Genomic DNA, 20235 nt, shown 5'->3' on the forward strand with positions numbered 1-20235 from the left:
AGTTCCTCGTCAACATAGGAAAAAATGAAACCCTTTCCTTGCATCACTCCCTAGGTTGCACTGTATAAAAAAGGCAGTTCCAAGCATTACAAACCTTAAATGTGAAAGGCAACTTCTAATTTTTAGAAGACAATATAGGAGAATATATTTATGCTGTTGGCTTAGGAAAGATCTCTTAATCAAAATACAGAATTAGCAAATTACAAAGGCAAATTTGACTTCATAAAAATTACAAATATTTGTTTATGACGAGAAGTCACTAAGTGAAAACAGGCTGTAACAGAGAAGAATTTAATAACATATATATGCATTGACAAAGGGTTTGAATCTTTGAATCTGTAATATACAAATATAGTCTACGAATTTGTATGATTAAGCAAATAATGCCAAAGAAGAGGTGGACAAACAGCTTGAATTTGTACTTCATGATAAAGGATGTATGGCTAGCAAATAAGCAAAAGGAAGGTGTTTGACTTCATTAGCAACCATGAAAATACAAATTGGAAGGACAAGGACATTCCTAGTTAGCAGATGGGTAGATAAAAAAGTCACAAAGTCTAATGTTGGTACGAATGTGGAGCAGCAGGAAATTTCATACAATGTAATTGGGAATGGAAGTATTGAAATCATGTAAGGAATAAATCTGTATCATATAATAAAGTAGAATGTGAAAATTCCCCACAATCAACCACTATGTACCTACTAGTTATTCTGGAGACAGGTAAAAGATATAATGCATAGGTATCTTGTTTAAAAAAATAGCAAAAAACATGGAAAATATCCCAGATATCCATTGACAGTAGGATGAATAAATGAGTTTTGATACATTCATGAAGTGCAATATTATACAGCAGTGCAAATGAATATTCTACAACTACATGCATAATAATTATGAAAATTGTGTAATATTGAATGAAAAAACCAAGGACATAGGTTATGTCCAATGTGATTTCATTAATAAAACAAAACATAACAAGCAAAATCAAATAACATAGTATTTAGGATAAAATATAAATAAGGTAAGGGAATGATACAGACTAAATTCAGGATAGTGGTCGGTCACTGATGTTGATGTGATCAGGAGATGCCTTCAAATACATCAGTAATGTTACTCTGAGGCTGGGTAGTGATTGTGTAGTTGCTTGTTTTATAGTTGTTTTTCATGTATTTGTTATTCATATGTTATAAATATTTTTCAATGTATGCTTCATGTAAAAAAATGAAAAAAGGGACTGCTATAATTCCAGTTATAGTCTCTTCTGCTATATATGTACTTCTGTAACATGAATTAGCTCTTATACAATTTGTAAATATGGAATGATATCTATTTAGAATGGAAATTATCTGAAATCATGTGCAATTAATATTTTGTGCAAGCAAGTAATAACATTTAGACTCAACATGTTAACACAGCTGAGTGTGTTGGACATGGAAGAAAGGAGTACTAGTCTATAGTGCCCATTGACTTCCAGCTCTTTCCGCAGTGTGGTTTGAGCTCTTTCTGCGGTGTGGTTTGACCATGTGCTCTCTCTTGGATGACCTAAAAGTTCTTTTTCACCTAATTCACCAAACACTCCTTACACTCCTTCCCACCATCATTATTTAAAAGTAAAGTCCCATATTTATCATAATGTATCTTTATTAAGTACTTAATATGTCTTTTAAACTATGCAAGTATTTTAAAAATTAGGATTCTTGTTATTAGTGTGCTCTAGTTATAAATTTAATAGGTTAAAGTTATCAGTGCTCCACATCCTTTTTCCTCTAAAATCTGTCTCTGTAAATTTTCTGATTTAGTAGAGGATGGAGGTTATTTTTTTTCTAGACATGCACATGTTATGTTTCCAGAGTTATGTTCCCTATTTCCATTGCTTTTCACTAGATTTAGTCTTATGCAGACTAAATTAATAAGTTAACATTTATTACTAAGTTATATTTGTTAATTAATAAAAACATTTGCTGTTTATTCTCCATATATACAACCCAATGATCCAATGCTAGGTACTGAGGGAAATATATATGGGCAATAACATAATATTTGATCCTAAGTGCCCAAAACCCTGCCTTCAAAAAGTGGTTAAATTATTAGCAGTCAATGTCCTGTAGAATCTTGACCTAATCTACCTTTCTGGTCTCCTCTTATTACATTTGTTTTTTCATTCTCTGTCCTCTACCCATATTGAATTATTCTCTATTCTTCACACATACCCACACATACACCCACACACCATGAGGTTGAGAGGAAATAAGCAAACCGTAGAACTTTAACCTGATAAGTCTTTTCTTCCTTCTGCTGATAGTGTTAATTTCCTACAACATTATTCATATTACACAACATTCCCATCTCCCACTTAAAACCTTTAGTGGTGTAGACAATTAGGGATATATTTATTTCACAGTGCCAATAGATCCTTCGGTGTATGGTCCCAACTTTCATTTAACACATCCTTCTCACTGACCTTATGTTTCAGTTGTCCTCAACAGTCATAATTCTCTAAACACACCAGGGATTTCCATGGTTTCAGGTCTTGTCTCGGTTTGCCATGTTGTAACAGTGTTTTGCCTCTGTAAATCCTCTTTCTGTATTTGTTTGAAAGTTTACTCAATCATCAAGGCCCACATAAAGGGCTACATATTCCATGGGGCCCACCTAGTAGACAGAAATAAATATTTATAGAATAGATGAGCTTTGTTTATCTGATTCTTTATGGTATAATCTTGTGTGTGTGTGTGTGTGTGTGTGTGTGTGTTTACAGTTTTGTTAGTATTTTATTTGTTTGGTTTTCCACCACAGCTTAAATTTTCAGTCTTAGCTTCAGCCCTGATTCAACATGCTTGGGCAAGAAACCCAATTTCTTTGAGTCACAGTTTTTCTTCCCTGTAACACAGGAATAGCAGTTTGTTGTAACTTGCAGGAATGTTGTGAGGGACAAAATAAGTATTTAGTTAATTGCTAAGTGCTGTACACACATTGTATATAACTATAATAGTTAATGCACATTTCAATAACTGTCTGAAGTTGAAATCCTGTTTATGTATTTCTACTCAAACATACACTTGCTAACTTCTAGACGGTACTGACAAGTGTAGTGCTCTTGGTATTCCACTATAATTTTAATTTTTATTCCAGGTAATTAGTCTGTGAAGTCCATAAGGACTACTTCTGTATCTTATATCTAGGAGGCGTTATCAAACGGGTGAATGAGTAAAACATTATTAGTTAGTATAAAACATAGAAACTTGAACAGAGATTGGCAAGAAGCTAAGTATATTAAATATACTTATTGAGGGGATAGATTTTTCAATGGGAGAAAAATCCAAGAAATCATTTTTAAAATCATCTTATACTTAAGCATTTAATTGAGCAAGCATTTCCTATATCAGCCTCCCTATCGTTAACAGAGACTATGAAATCTCGCTGGGCACCTGGTTGCCTTTTATATACTTATTGGCAGCAAAGCATATCAAAAATTAAATTAGTCACTTGTTTAAACCACCGCTCATCAGAAAGATATGCCTATTGAACACACGCTTACCCATAAAATGGATAAGTTATACTCTCTTCTCATATGCAATTTATGTTGCCGAATTCCAGAGTCCAGAAAACCAAAAATCAGAGCCAGGAGAGTGGAGTCAGACTCCTATATGTCCCATGTGATTCCAGTTCCCATTTCTCCTGCATTCTACTATTTCACCCGTCTCTGACTCAGTCTTCATCCCTGAAATGAAGTTAAAATGGACCCTAACTCATTGGACTATTTGAGGATTAATAATGCAATAAATATAAACCTTTGTGATAGTGCTTGGCTTAATAGCAAATACTCAAATCATGTTAGGTGATACTGTTTTTGTTTTTGTTTTCGTTGCTGTTTTTATTATAACCATTTTCCTGTGCCTTGAACACACACATACACACCCAAGTTTTTCTAAGATTATGAATACTGATAGCCCTACCTTCACATCTCCTCAGACTGTAGCCTAGAAAGACACTCATCTATAGAAGGCTAGGACCTTTGTTTCCTTTAGAACTTCAGCAGTGGCTGGAAACAGCAGGACCAGACACATACACAGGGCAGGCAGAGAGCAGGAAAAGATGAAGAAAGTTGATTTTCCATAAATTACTCTCCCAAGACCTTCTAGATAAATGAGATTGGATCTCACATTAGAAGATGAGGACAAGATCCAGCAAACCACAGACTGCAATGATCGTCAATGTGGTGTTTTAATATATTTCGCTTAATGGTGTTCTCCATCTAGTTCAGAGAATTCAGAACCATTTTCCCCAGTAAGATGATAAAATACCCAAGGTCAGGGCAGAATATATGTTAAATCTTCTATATTACAGGACACAATAATGAACATCTCACAGATGAGATGAAAGGAATTATGGATATTTTTCCTCTTTAACATTTGGAGTCTGTCCTGGTTTCTATCTACTTTGGTTAAATGTAGTTGATTTTCATATACTTTGGAGAATATGTGGCTTTGTTGTGTTATAAGGAGATTAAAAACAGTCAATGGCAGAAAAACAATCTCTAAAATGCTCATCTGAAACGATCACTTTAATTTCTAGTTCTGGCTAGATATGATAAGTAAATATAGTGACCACAGTTAAAGGTGCAGTTATTGCATATCTGCTTTACCCTATTAGATGTGTAATCACACACATGGTTTGTCTTATTCACTTTTATGTGTCCCACCGAAACTTGCAAATTACCCCTTCCTAGCTGTGCACTTGCAGACAAATTGGTTCACTTCTCTAACATCTAGTTCCTTTAATAGCAAATGGGAATTAGGGTGCCTCTACCACCGGGTAGTGAGAATTAAATGAAATAATCTTTTTAGAAATATAGAAGATATTAAGTACATTATAAATTGTGAGTATTGGGGCTGGTGATGATAGTTGTAAGTAAGGAGATTCAACCAATATTTTTAAATGAACATTATCTCTCAAATCAACAACTTTAGAATTATTTGACTAATTTGGACTTTGAGTAAGCTACTATATATAACTTGATCTTTTTAGATGTAGAAAAATACTGAATTTCAAATTGGAGAATTTTTAGTTTAGCTTTGTTGTCTGACCATGAGTATTTCAAATATTTTAGAAGGTAGGGAATATTAAATGCTGGACCTCCTCAACATTTCTCTCTCACTTGAGTGTAATCACTTGTAATTGTAAAAAAAAGAAAGTTTTCACTCTTTCTAAATCACTTTTAGTCCTTCTGCTTTCTATTTTTATTTTTATTTTTATTTTAGGATTACAAAAAAATAAGCCCTACTGATACCCTTCCTGTGGAATTCAGAAAGCTTAAAATGTTGCTGTCTCTATTTATTTTTGGGATATCTTCTAGAACACTCATTAACAAACTGTTTAGTCCCTAGAAGAAAACATAGGGGAAACACTCCTTGACATGGGTCTTGGCAATTATTTTTTTGGATATGACACCAAAAGCATGGCAACAAGAACAAATATGAACAAGCAGAGGAAAAATCGCTCGATAGGTGATGCTACTAAAAAACAATTGGGTCTATATCAAACTAAAAACCTTCTGCACAGGAAAAGGAATGATGAACAAAATGAAAAGGCAGCCTATGGAATAGGAGAAAATATTTGCAAAACCGTGTACTGATAGAGGTTAATACCCAAAATATGTAAGGAATTCTTACAACTAAAAAACAAAAGAAAATATAATCCTATTTAAAAATGGTCAAAGGACCTGAATAGATATTTTTCTTAAAAAGTTATATTAATGACCAACAGTTTCATGCAAAGGTGCTCAACATCATTAATCATTAAGGAAATACAAATAAAAAACACAATAAGATATCGCCTCACACTTGTTAGAATGGCTATTGTTAAAAAGACAAGAGGGCACCTGGGTGGCTCAGTGGGTTAAGCGTCTGCCTTCAGCTCAGGTCATGATTCCAGGGTCCTGAAATCCAGTCCCACATGGGGCTCCCTGCTCAGGGCAGAGCTTGCTTCCCCCTCTCCTCCTTGTTGTGGTCTCTCTTTCTTATCTCTGTATCTCTCTCTCTCAAATAAATAAATAAGTAAAATCTTAAAAAAAAAAAAAAAAGACAAGAGAGAATAAGTGCTGGTCAGGATGTGGAGAAAGGGAACGCTTTGTGAACTGTTGGTGAATGCAAGTTGGTGCAGCCACTCTAGAAAACAGAACGGAGATTCCTCAAGAAGTTAAAAATAGAGCTACCCTATGATCCAGCAATCTGACTTAGGGGTATATATCAAAAGAAAATCCAATCACTGTATCGCTATGGCACCCCCATGTTCACTGCAGTATTATTTACAATAAGCAAAGACATAGAAACAACCTGACTTTCAACAGATGAATGGATAAAGAAAACGCGGTATATACACACAATGGAATATTATTCAGCCAAAGTGGGGGGAAAAAGGGAAATGATGCCATTTGCAACAACACTAATGGACCTTGAAGGTATTATATTAAGTGAAATAAGCCAGACAAAGAAAGATACTGTCCTATCTTACTTATATGTGGCATCTTAAACATTGAACTCATAGAAACAGAGCAGATTTCTGGCTGCTGTTGGGGGGTTAAGGTGGGAAAATGGATGAAGGTGTCCAGACAATATAAACTTCTAGTTAGAAGATAAGTAAGTTCTGGGGATCCAACATACATCATGGTGACTGTAATTAACAATATTATATTGTGAACTTGAAATCTGTTAGAGAATAGATCTTAAACGTTCTCACCACACACATAAATTGGTAAATATGTGAGGTGAGGGATGTGTTAACTAACCTTATTGTGGTAATCATTTTGCAATATACACATGAAATCGTTGTGTTGTATACCTTAAATTTACACAATGCTGTATATCAGTTATGACTCAAAGCCAAAAAAAAAAAAAAAAAAAAAGAAAGAAAAGAAAAGAATGCCAATTGGCCAAGAATTAGTGATTGTGTCTCCTTAATACTAGAATGATTTATTCTGTTATATACCATAGCCCAAGGGTTCCAAGAAGTGAGGCCCTATATGTAGAAATAGTTATATTCTTTTAGTTAAGTAATTCTGATTTCTCATGTTATACTTAGTAAAATGAATGACAGTAAAATCTAGTCCTTTTTTTAACTGTTTGAATATTATCAGAGGGTTTTTAAAAATAGCAATTTACTCTAATTTTAATATTCCTTGGGTAATATTGAAATAAAACAGTTCTGTGTAATTTAGCCTTAGATAAAAGCATGAGCATATTTGGAACATAAACCTAATTCTATCTTTTGTTGAGCTGCCCAATTTAGTAAAAGCATTTCGATAGTACTTCTTAAATGTAGTATGACTTAGAATACTGGAAGCTGCCCAGAATGTAAAAAAAAGGAGAATAATTTATATTTAATTGGTCTACACCTACCTTTCCTAGGTCAATAAGAAGAGAAACCAGCAGCATTAATCAAGATAAAATTATCAGCTGATTAATCAGTGTTCTAATTACTGCATAGTTCTTTACCTTTTCAGTTTTAATTACTAAACCGCATTGTCTTTTCCATATGGCTAACATGTACTTTTTCTCCTACTGAAATCATTAAGATAAAAATATACATTCTAGACATTACAACATCAAGTGTAAGAAATTGCTAGTGCTTCTTAAGAATTTCCCCAAAAGGTATAAATAAACTACTAGAGCATAAAAGAAAAGAATGATAAATTCATGGCTCTTTAAGTGGGCACTGAGACTGTGATTATGAAATGAAGCTTTTTGAGAAAGTGGGTCTCGCCCGTCCTATTTCCTCAAGTGAATTTGTTTAAATTGTTTCTGAATCCTATTGCAGTTAAATATAAATTAGAAAAATACATGGGAGAATTCGAAAATGTTTCGGCAAAGGACCGAGTATTTCTTTTTAGATGTGTTTATGTGGAATATGTTGACTTCTGTGTAGTTTTCACCCTTAGCCCTGATGACATCCAGTCTCCATGGTTCTCTGCTGTTGGGGGCCGTCGCATGCACTGTAGTAGCCTGTTCAGTAGCATCTCTAGCCTCTACCTACTAGATGCCTGTAGCAACACCTACGCGACAACTAAACCTGATTTTCCACAAAAAAAAAATGTCTCCAGACACTGACAAATATTTCCTGAGGGTGACAACACACCCTCCCCCACCACCATTAGAAACTACTGATTTCACTATATGGCTACTATTAAGACACTTCTTTTAACACAGATACGCTGTATCATAAGGCATCCTTCCAAGATGAGCAGAATTTTTTCTATAGGTCACATATTTTGATATAAAACTTTCTGGTCACGTGGATGATATAATAGCGGTGATCATCATGGTGATGATAGCAGTAACTAATGTTCACTGAGCACATCGCTGTCAGTCACTGTACGAAGGATCTGTATGCATTACTTTATTTAATTTTCAAAGTAGCTCTATGAGGGAGGCCTACTCCCTCTCCTAGAATTCAGCAAGCTTGAACAATGCTCAGGCCACATAGTTAGGACTTCCATACCACTTTGGTAGACATAATTCAAAATACCATCCCCAAGGAAGATTTTTCATTTCCAAGGAGGTGTGATATTTTTCTTTTCTTCCTTGAAATAATTGAGAATTTGGACTACCTTGTCAGTTGTGGCCATCTTTAATCTATTAAGGAAATTAATGTGGGATATTTGGGTTCATTTAAACATGACAAGGGTATTATCTTAAAATTTCAAGAGGAACTTGTCTGGAGTTTAACTGAAAAGACAGTTACGCGGCCAAGTGAAAGGAGGGTGTGTTCATTTAATAATAATTAAAAGACGTTTTTTTCTGAAATAAAAAAATATTTTCAACAAGTGTCTTTCCTTCTTTCTTCCTCTTCTCCCTCTGAACTTCCCTTCCTTCTTTCCTTCCTTTACCATTCTTTAAAAGGGGCTATGTCATCTCCATGACGCATTATGCATGCTTGAAGTTGGAAAACCTTTGAGTTGAGCTACCACTTGCAATGTAGTGGGTTGAGCACTAATTCATTCTATTTGTATGGTCTGAAGGCACAAATCTGAGTGCTGATGTGGCAAAGAACTAACTTACCGTTTAGCTACCTCATTCAGGTCTAAGTATTTTCCCCAACAAGTAGGCTTAACATTTTACCCCTCTTACTAAAAATTATTATTGTTTTTCATTTTAGATTTGGGCTTAGATGACATAAATTCTAATGTGCCCATCCTAGACTTTCAATTACTTGTAACTCCACTTTTCAGAGAAATATATTTAAAAAATTGGACCGATGTGCATGACTGCTTCCAGCCTTAGAGCCTGTTCTATGACACATGGCTTGTGTAGGTATAGAACCCTTATGTGACAATAGTCAACCTTTATATTTATAGTGCTCCAGGTGTGATGGGCTCCTTATTATTTTTTATTTTTTTTTTAAAGATTTATTTATTTACTTGAGAGAGAGAGAGAGAGAGAGGGCAGGGGTGTGGGGGAAAGGGGAAAGGGAGAATGAGAGAGAGAATCTCCAGCAGACTCCGTGCCGAGCCTGATGCGGGGCTTGATTTCACAACTCTGAGATCATGACCTGAGCTGAAACCAAGAGTCTGACGCTTAACTGACTGAGCCACCAAGGTGCTCCTCCTTATTAGCTTTTAAAGGTATCATAATAAAAGTACTTCTTGCTTTTCTTTTTTTGTAAGAGGGTGAAGAATACTTGCAAAGCCAAGACAGGAGATAAATGAATCTATAATTTTTATATGGGGTACAGGGATTTTTGTAGGACCTCCTTTATTTAGTATAAGGTTCTGTGTTCTTCAAGCATAATGCTATTGGAAAATGAACTGGGATAATGTTTAAATTACAAGAGGAAAACAAACTTGAAATGAAAATCATTTGCTGAGAACAATGGTCCATGAGGCCAGTTACCTCAGTCCCTCATTGCAACGAATTAAAATACCATTCCCTAAAATAGTATGTCAGTCATGTTCAGCTTGTTTTGCAGATGTCTGCTTGCAATTTTTGATAAGGATCTTGCATAAAGTGTTAAGCTGGTCAAACACAGCATGGAGAACAATTGGACGTTACAAGTGCCTGGTGTCTTTATATAATACAAGAGTGCTACTACTCATCAGAGATCACGTTTCCATAGTACTTAAAAAAGTATATCAGAGAAGCCAGGGAGGAAAAAAAGGAAAAAGAAAGCATGGGCACATTAAAGAAAAATCGTCAAAGAACAAGAGCTGACAAATTCACAAAAGAAGAAATACAAATTTAAATTTAAGGAAAACATGCCTTATCTTCTGGTAAGCAAAATACTGTGAACTAAGCTACAGTGAGTTTCTCATTCTCTGCAAACAAATTAACATAAATGTTTAAGACCATAATAACCCAACATTGTGCTGCAGGTTAGTGTAACTTTCCTGGAGGATAGTTAGGTGACATGGGAATGTAAGTTTTAAAATGTAAATTTACTTTGAATCAGATATTTAATTTTTAGGAATTAAAAAAAATATATAAACACAGGCACCTAAATGTTAACAAAAATTTAACTAAAGGATTTTAGCTATTGTGTATGTATAGTTTTATAATTTTAGCTATTGTGTATGTATAGTTTATCCGTATTAACAAAACTGTTATAATTAGAATATCACCATTTTATAATACTGATTAATGGATCAATACTGGACCTGCTAACATCAGGAAAAGACAGACAGTTCAATATTATGTACCACCTGAGGGCATCATACCATATTGTCTATGAAATACTGCGAAAACATGGAACCTGAATCTGAACAAGATTCTAGATCTAAATACCGATTTCTAGGAAATACAGTCAATAAAAGAACACACTAAATGATGCAAATGATGGTGCAGTCAGCGAATCCAGGACATGAGAAATACCAAAGATCCACTGAACTGTATTTTTCTTTTTCTTATTTTCCCCAACAAATAAGTTGCAAAGGAATGAAAAGAGAGAGGCAGAGAAATCTCTTGATTAAAAGAGACATGGACTATTGATAGTGTGTGGATCCTCCTGGATGCTCTTCAGTTTGGAGAAGGAGGGAGGAGAAAGGGGGGTGAAGAGGGAGAGCGAGCGCTGGTTGGATATTCGATGATACAGAGAGTTATTGTAAATACTCCGAGGTGTGATAATAGTGTTGTGATTATGTTTTTAAAAAGTTCTTATCCTTTAAAGGGATAGGGGAGACTACAGAGGAAATAAAAATGACCATGAGTGGACAGCTCTTGAGGCTGGGTGATGAGGACACAGTGGTTCATTAAATCAGGCTTCCTGAAAATCAGCAACAACCCTAAATGTTTAACCATATGGCTTTGATTAAATAATTTATGGTATATCCATGAGATAAAATAATATGCAGTCACTAAAATAATCTTTATGTTATATATTAGGTAGACTATTTAAGACTATTTGGGCATTCAAAATGTTCATAAAATATTAATAAATGTAAAAAGGTTACAAAGCAGCACACAGGCAATTATCCCCTTCAAATACATAGAATGAAAGTAAAAGCCCCGGAATTAATAGTAATTATCTCTGAGTGAGAGGATTATGGTGATTTTAATTTTCTTTGTGCTTTTTTGTGTATTTTTTTCAAATAAATATACATCTATTTAGTTATTAAGTTTATAATATTATTAAAACAAGGAAAAGAACAAATATAGTTGAGAAAACTTGTCTCTGTAAGTGATGAAAACAAAAATTTTGTGTATTCTATAAGAGTAGGAAGGTTTTTTTAAATGTAAACAAAGCCTTCTTTTATGGTTATATGTTATAAAATAATGTATTATAACCACTTGCCTGGGAGAAGTCAAGGAAAATTAATTTTGTTATGTATATCCTGTTTAAGAAAGCAACGAAAGCCTTCCCCCCCCCCAAAAAAGCAGTGAAGTGTAGATTTTTTTTTTTTTTTTTTTTTAACAAGTAAGGGTCAGAGAGGAGGAGTCTAGCATATAAAGAACATCTGGATTAAGCTACATACAATACCCTTGCAATTCTCATTATAAACTGTTGAAGTTTACTTATATGTCTGTTTTATAGGTGAGGAAATAGAGATATGAGTTCAGCAGCATATAACTACCAGAGCTGGGGGTCAAGCCAAGGTCATCCTGGCTTCCACTGGGCCTCTTGGCGCTGGGTGGAAATCTGACCCTTTTTATTGGGCTGTGTGTTTCCTCAGGGCCAAAATGGTGTTTTAGTATCACCATGCTAGAAAAGCTAAAGATCATATAATCTATGTTGTTATCCAGTTTCTAGGATTTTCTCACTGAAGGGATTAAAATAAAGTTCGAAACTTAAAATCTATTTCATTTGAGAAAAAAATTAAACAGTAAGACATATATAAGATAAATAATGTGATGACATCCGCTTCCTCTTGGTTTTCCAGATGGGGGCATCTCTGAGCACAGCAGAACACACACAATGACACCAGAAGTGTCTAAGGATCCCCTGGCTCTGTAGCCTTAACCAGGATCAACATCAACATCACATTCTTTGATATGACCATTTAAATCACTCTTATCAGGTAGGATTTGGGGGGGTGTGGGGTCCTTGTTTTGTTTTGTTTTACTTCAAAAGATACCTATTAAAGTACATGTAGTCGAGTATACAGGGTAGAATCCACTAACTGATAAGAAGTTGTTAGTTGAGGCGTCTGGGTGGCTCAGTGGGTTGAGCCTCTGTCTTCTGCTCAGGTCATGATCTCAGGGTCCTGGGATCCAGCCCCGCATCGGGCTCTCTGCTCAGTGGGGAGCCTGCTTCTGCCTCTTTCTCTGCCTGCCTCTCTACCTACTTGTGATCTCTCTTTCTGTCAAATAAATAAATAAAATCCTTAAAAAAGAGAGAAAGAAGTCTTAGTTAGTTGTCAAGGGGAGAGTCCAAAAGGAAGAATAAAACATGTAACAGGTGAGTGTTTTAACGAGGGAGATGACTTGTCCTGATTGGCACCTCCATCCCTTCCCTCCACAGCTTTGTTGAACACCTCTTATGTGCCAGGCTATCGACTCGGTAAAGAGTATCAGAGAAAAAATCTTTTAATACTTTCAAAGAAGATAGACTAAAAACATTTTATATGGTTGTAGATACAGTGTTGAGTTCAGGCTAGGTTAGTTATTGAGAGGATACACACACATGCACACTCATATTATATATGTATGTAATCTTAGAAAATATTAATATATTTTAATTTGGACTCTAGGAAGACATTCAATATGGAAATCTCGGCACTTTATAGCACTGTGCTTCAGAGACAAAGAATCATGGTATTTCTGTAGGAGTGTGTAATAGCATACTGGCAGTGCTGTTAGTTTTGCTTCCAAAATATATTAACTAAGATATTATCTTGATTATTTTGACCCTTCACCGAGATTTCTCTTTAATTATAGTCTTTATCCCAATATAAGGGTAATCTCTTGACCAATCAATTCACTTATCTCTATTCTAATAATTCTATAAAAATAATGTGAAAACGACATCTGCTCACTTTTCTAGATTAAAAAAAATCATGGGTAATTGTTCTTAATATTATGGAGAAATTTGCATCTCTTGTAATTCAAGATTTCAAGTAGAAGTCTCCATTTGAGAGACTCAAGTAGCAAATCTATTGTATGTTTTTGCATTTTCTGAAAATCATGTGTTTTGCGGGCACTCTTAAGTTACTGTCCTTTTCTCTTTCTAATTACGTCCATTATTATAGTTTCCTAAATATGGCAGCAATTGAATGTTTCTGTCCTCACGTATAGAAGATGTAAGAGTAATGGATAAATTAGAGCTGCAGCTGTCTGTCCTTTACCACATCCGCACTTTTGGCAGTTCTGCGACCTTCATGTTTTTGTTTTTACCTTCGCATAAATCTGAGATCGCAGAAATAACTCCCTTCTGAATTTACACCAAGCACAGAGAATCAAATGAAACTTGTTTGAGTACGCTTTAGAATGTCTTGAACCTTGATGAAACAGGTAGGAGTTTTGTTTGCTTCAGAATTGCTAAGGATTATGTGCGATATATTAGCCTTCCTTTGTTTTTTTGATACACACTCTACTCATGCATCACATTAATTATCAACATATATGTTTCATACACTGGGATAAATATCTGAGCCTATCTATGATCAGCTTGGTGCTTCAATTTCCTTTTTTTTTTCTTTTTTCTGAATTGAATTGAAATTTGGTATTGTTTAACTCAATATTATAGTGCATTTTGCTGGTATGTGTTAAGTGTGTAGTGTTCTATTTATTGTGGTTGAGGATCTTGTTCTGTGATCCTCTTTCTGACCACTTAAGAAAGAGCATGAGTACCTAGAAGTACTGCAAACACACTGGGTCATTGAACATATCAATGAGTAAAAGGTGAGTGGGTTAGCAATAAATGAGAGAGAAGTACCTTTGTTTCAATATTTATTGAGGATTGTTTTTTTTTTTTTTTTTTTTTTTTTTGTGAGGATTGTTTTTAATGAAGTGTTCTGTCTAGAGTGGAAATACTGCCATTTTTCTCCCTCTTCATATCTCTTTAGTGGGTCAAGTTGCTGTCTGTGTCTGTATCTTCATTACTTAGAGATCTTGGAAAAATGTGAAAGTCTCACCTTAGGTATCAATTAAGTATTGGTGTTTTCCATGAGTATGGCAGAGTAGAAATCCAATCTCTCTTATGCATATACCAACACACACACACACACACACACACACACAACTGAATCAGTTTCCAATGTATTCTAGTCTTCAAATCTGTTTCTTCTTAAAAATCTATTTCTGACCTTGCATAATGATTTGATGATTAACCTCATGGCTCAGGCCAGAATTTTTGGTCAAGACTGGGACCCTTGCCAGATTCCCACATCTTCACTCTTCAACAATGTATATTTTGTTAATTTTATACACTGGAAATTCTGAAAAGTATAATTTATTAATTAAAAAATTCAAATGTATTTCCTCCTTCATCCCCATTGGCCCCACCACCCTCACTGAGACACCTTCCAATTTCACTACTTTCCAAATATCTATATTCCTAGCAAGATGTGTTTTTAACATGTACTTGCTGAAAACCCACTTTTTTTTTTAACCACCTTTCAGTGCAATATTTAAACTCCTTAATATCTCAGCTAAGATCTGATTTGATCTGTTTTAACTTCCCTTTCCAATTCAACTTTTCCCAAACTTCTTTGGCAAGGAACCACTTGCAATTCTTAGGATGCTTTGAGTCCTCTGACATCCTTGCCTGAAATGCCCTCTGTATCGGATTGAAGAGTATCGCCCCCAAATTTACGTTCATCAGGATCCTCAGAATGTCATCTTACTAGGAAATGAGGTCTTTGCAGATGTAATTAGCTAAGAATTTGAGAGGGTGGACCTCTAAATCCAATAGGATTGATGTTTATAAGAAAAGAAGAAGAAACACCAGGAAGAAGTCCTCATGAAGACAAAAGCAGAGATTGGAGTGTTGCATCTACAAGCTAGGAAATGCTAAGGCTTGTTGGAACACCAGAAGCTAGGAAAGACGCATGGATGTTTTCTCCCTCCTGGCCTACAGAAGGAACCAACCCTGCCAACACCTTACATGCAAACTGCTAGCCTCCAGAACTGTGACAGAAAGGATTTCTGTCCTTTAAAGCTACTCAGTTTGTGGTAATTTGTTAGGGCAGCCCTCAGAAACTAATTATCCCTGCCAGCCCATTTCCAATTGAAGTAGTCTTTAGGACACGCCAGGTCTGGGGTGCTGGTTGTGGGGAGGGGCCACCTCTGGGTACCAGGAGCTTCTCTGTTCTCTCACTGTGTTGGAACCACCAGCCAGTGAGCTGCTTGAAAGCAACACGTGAACTTTGGCTATCTGTCTCCAGCACCCAGCACAGTGCTTGGCATTGACACAGGAGAGGATTTTGTAAGTTGCTAAATCACTGAAATGACAGATGTCTGATGTGGGTTATCACACGTTCCTTTTAATTCTTGTATTTTGTTTTGTGGCATTTTGTTTGTAAGGGAAGGCATAACCAAGCATCAGGGGTGTTCATGATTTTGACTTTTCTTGTGAGCAGCGCTGACAAAACCTTGCTGTACCTCAGGCACAAAGTTCTGTGGTGAGTGGAAAATGCTGCCTGACTGTTGGTTAATCTAACAGTAGAGATTAGTTCTGCCGGTTGGGAGCTAGCTTCTTCAGAAAGGGAGAACTGGCTTTCTGGCCATGGGACAGAAGAGGTTTAAATCCGGGGAGTGAGCAGGGACTCTTGGTGAGGGAGAAGAGGCAAGGGCTAGAGTGTTGAAGTGAAACTCAAGGACATCTAAGGGCTTTTTGTTCAGAGTAATTAAATGAGGATAGTGGCCACAATTACCTGCAATAATTTCTTGAGTGTTGGGTACCTTTTCAATCCTACTAATTTCATTTCTGTGCCTGCTTCCTACCCCTAAACACTTCGTACCTCTCCTCTCTCTCCACCATCCACATAAAGAAAGTCACATTTTCATCTGCTTATTCTGAAAGTTCCTCAGATATCCCAATTTTCTTTCCCATGATGGACCAATGTTTGCTGAATGTCATTTAATTCTTCCCATTTAAGGTGACTGGAAACAAAAAATGAGAGATGAAAAGTTCTGTTTTCTCTAGAACAGTCAAAGTCCCTTCCCTTTTGATTCATCAGAAGACAAAATAAATCTCAAAACCCTTTTTAAAAATTTATTTATTTAATTGACAGAGAGCAGGTGAGAGGGAACACAAGCAGGGGGAGTGGGACAGGGAGAAGCAGGCTTCCCACTGAAGAGGGAGCCCAAATGCTAAACTCAATCCCAGGACCCCTGGATCATGACTGAGCCAAAGGCAGACAACCAGTGACTGAGCCCCCAGGCCCCCCGAATCTCAAAAATCTTAATGAATTTGACAGCTTTGTGGCACATCTAGAAAAATTTATCTTACAGAAAGAAAAAAAAAACACACACAAAAAAACACACCCCACACATCAATTATTTGGTTAAGTGATGAGAAACTAAAGGCCAAGTTTGGAAATTGTTCAAGTTTTCTATGAATATTCATAAATAATTAACGTGCATCTCAATTTAGAACCTAACAGCAGTTCATTTAAATTTTTTGTTTTGTTTTTAATATCTGAGTTAATTATATGCTGAGGTCTCGTTGCTGGGTCTTCTCTGCTAGTGGCGACTGAGTAACTGCAGTTGGTGCAAATAATCCCGTGTTTCTATGGTTTTCTCCATGTTCTCTGCCGCAGAAGGAAGACACAGACTCTCACCCCTTGAGGGACAACTGGCTTCCGCTTATACCTTTGAGGGTGAATTCCTTTCTTTAGCATTTTTCACTGAAAGTGCAAAAAAGAGAAAGAGGCAGGAAAAAATGTAAATGCTGAAAAGCTGCGTTGCTACCTCCTCCTGGGGTTTGCAGCCCCTCGGGTAGCCACGTGCTTAGCCCTGGGAGGGATGCAGAGATTGCAAACCCCTCAGGGTAAAAACCACCGGGAAGAACTCGTTCAAACCGGGCGGAAAGGACGCCTGGACTTTGTGAAACGCGGCTACACAGAAGAATCATCAGAGCCCTGGGCTGCTGGCAGGAGGGAGGCCATTCGGGGACTGCCCCTTTTGTCTCCTCGCCTTGTACGGGCTGGAGGATGGAATAATTGTGGACAAAGGGTCCGAGGAGGGCGGAGGGTAGGGTATGAACTCTTCAGGAAGCTGCTTTCAGCTTTATTTACCGTCCCATCTTTGAGCCAATCGCCCTGTCCAGTCGCGAGCCGCGGCCGGGGCGCTGACGGCGGGGTAACACTGCCATCTAGTGGCCCCGTCGCCTCCCGCGAGCCCGCGTTCCCTGCCCTCTCGCTGCCTCTGTCGGAGGCTTCCTCTCTCTTCCTCCCTCGCTCTCCCTCGCTCTCCCTCGCTCGCGCGCTCTCTCTCATTCTCTCTCTCTCTCTTTTTAAAAAAGGTTTTTATCCAGTCAAAGAAAAAAAAAAAAAAACTGGCTCTTGGAAAACAACCAACTCTGTTGGAACTCAGAGATAATAATCAGTTTCTCTGGGCTTGTGAAATTGGCTCATTAAGCTTGCTTTTTAACAGAAAATATTGGAAGCGATTAAGTCTGCTTTACTGAGTGGGCATGAAATGGCCAACCTTCGGCCACCCACAGCTCCTAGGTGCCTGGCGCCGTTTTATGCATGCAGCGTAATGTCTTTACTTGAAGTGCTGTTTATTCATCACCTGCTTATTTATCTCTTTGCATTTGGCAGGCACATCGATCAATGTTAAACTGTCACACAAGGTTATTTTTCTTTTACATAACAGTATAGGCCTAAGGTAGTGGCATATTAAAAGTAATAACTTTCTAACTTGTAGCTCAAGATGACAGCCCCATTTTTACCCGAATATATTACAGCAAGGAATTCCTCATTCCATTCTCCCTCGCCCTCCCCCTGCTCCTCTAGTACTCAGCTCTTCCAAGGTCAAAGGCTTCATTCTGCCTTGCTTCCCTCCCACTTTGCATACCGCTCAGGTTCCCCTTCACCTCCAGTTATCTGTGGCTTTTAGGCTGATAAGCTCACAGTGAACATTCTGTCCACCTGGTGTACACATCTTGCTTGCTCCTCTTTCTGGTGACATTTACCCCTTTGCATAAAGATGTGGTGGCCGGCTGAGCTCTGGAGAAGAAGCAGAAAAGCTTCTTCAGGTGGTGGCCAAGGTTGCAATGGTCTTGTGTTTTTATCCCTGCAGCCGGCTCCGTAAATGTGGCGGAGGGTTGCTGTTTTTTATTTTCCTTTGGAGTTTTAACAGGCTACAACAACAGCAACTTACAGACCCATCGAAAAACAGAATTAAAAAACATCTGAAAGCAACTAGTATTGCTTTGAAGCAACTGGTGTTCCTTTGGGGCTTTTAAGTTGAGTTGTTTCCCCTTCCTTTCTTTGGTTTTAGCTTGGTTTGTGTTGCTTTCAAACTACCCAGTTTGTGACGCCTCCTCTCTTGGCAATAGGCCAAGCAGGCTTTCTTTGTACGAGCAGGTTTTCTTTTTCTTTCTTTCATTCCCCCCCCCCTTTTTTTCCTCCAGTCCAACCTAAAAATGCCTACAGATAGAATATCAGATCTTTTTAGTATCAAATTTCAAAGTGGCCCTTAGAATTCTTTCCTGCCCTTGATCTCTCGGTTTGGATTTCAGCTCAGACTTGAACTCTGTTGCTAAATATGCCTTGGACCGTGGCTATCTAATACAATGTTTTGATAATCTTGTGTACACAGGAATTAAGCGTTTTACCGTAGTGGACACTGTTGCACAACTATTCTTGTGACACAAGGTACCACACCCACTCTGATAATCTACATCAAAATAGCTCATCTAGGAAGTAGGAGAAGGAAAGTGTAAATGGTTAAGAAAATATAGTCCAGCAGACTATTGAAACACGGGCTTTGAAGGCTCACAAGCTTCTCATTGAACGTGGCCCAGCTTTTGGATTTACTTATGCATTTCTGTGCATAGAAAGATGGTGGAATGCTGATCTCTGGTGATCTGTTTTATCATGGGTAGCACAGCCCCAGAAAAAAAAGCACATCCATTAAAAAAAAAAATGCAGCCCACCCTGTGTCTATGCTCCTAGGATCAATATTTGCATTAAAGTGGTTTAAATGTATGTGGCTCTGAGGCTGTCCATTCTTTCAACCTGACCTGCTGCATTGATTAGGGCTAGTGATAGAAGGGGAAAGAGCAAATCAGGCGAGGAAAAGAATTAAAAGGAAAAATAGAAGAAAATGAAAGCTGTTGCTGAGTCCTGTAGGAGACATACTTGAAGTCATTCGTTGATGCCATATTTGCTCAGCAGTCCACTCGGTGGGAGAATCTCTCCATCTCCCCGATAGGGCTATTTTGTCTTTCAAAAACCCACAGGAGTTCCTGTTGCCTCTAGGACGGGGCAACTTACTGGCTTGTGATTAACAGGCAAATGTGTCTAGGCCAATGCCTATATTTAGCTCCTTGTCTTTCATGCTTTCTCGGTGCCTCAGTGGTCTGTGTTTTTGAGCCGTGGTTTGCTGGACTAAAATCTCATTAATAACACTTATAACATTTGTATGAGATGTTGTTGAGTCCTCTAAGAACAGCAACTAAGTTGATCCTTTATCTTTATTTTTATATATTTATTTTAAAGATTTTTTAATTTATTTGACACAGAGAGAGAGAGCCCACAAGCAGGGAGAGCAGCAGAGGGAGAGGGAGAAGCAGGCTCTCTGTTGAGCAGGGATCCTGATGTGGGGCTCGATCCCAGAACCCTGGGATCATGACCTGAG

This window comes from Mustela nivalis (assembly GCF_964662115.1).
Source record: "Mustela nivalis genome assembly, chromosome: 8".
Classification (NCBI taxonomy): domain Eukaryota; kingdom Metazoa; phylum Chordata; class Mammalia; order Carnivora; family Mustelidae; genus Mustela; species Mustela nivalis.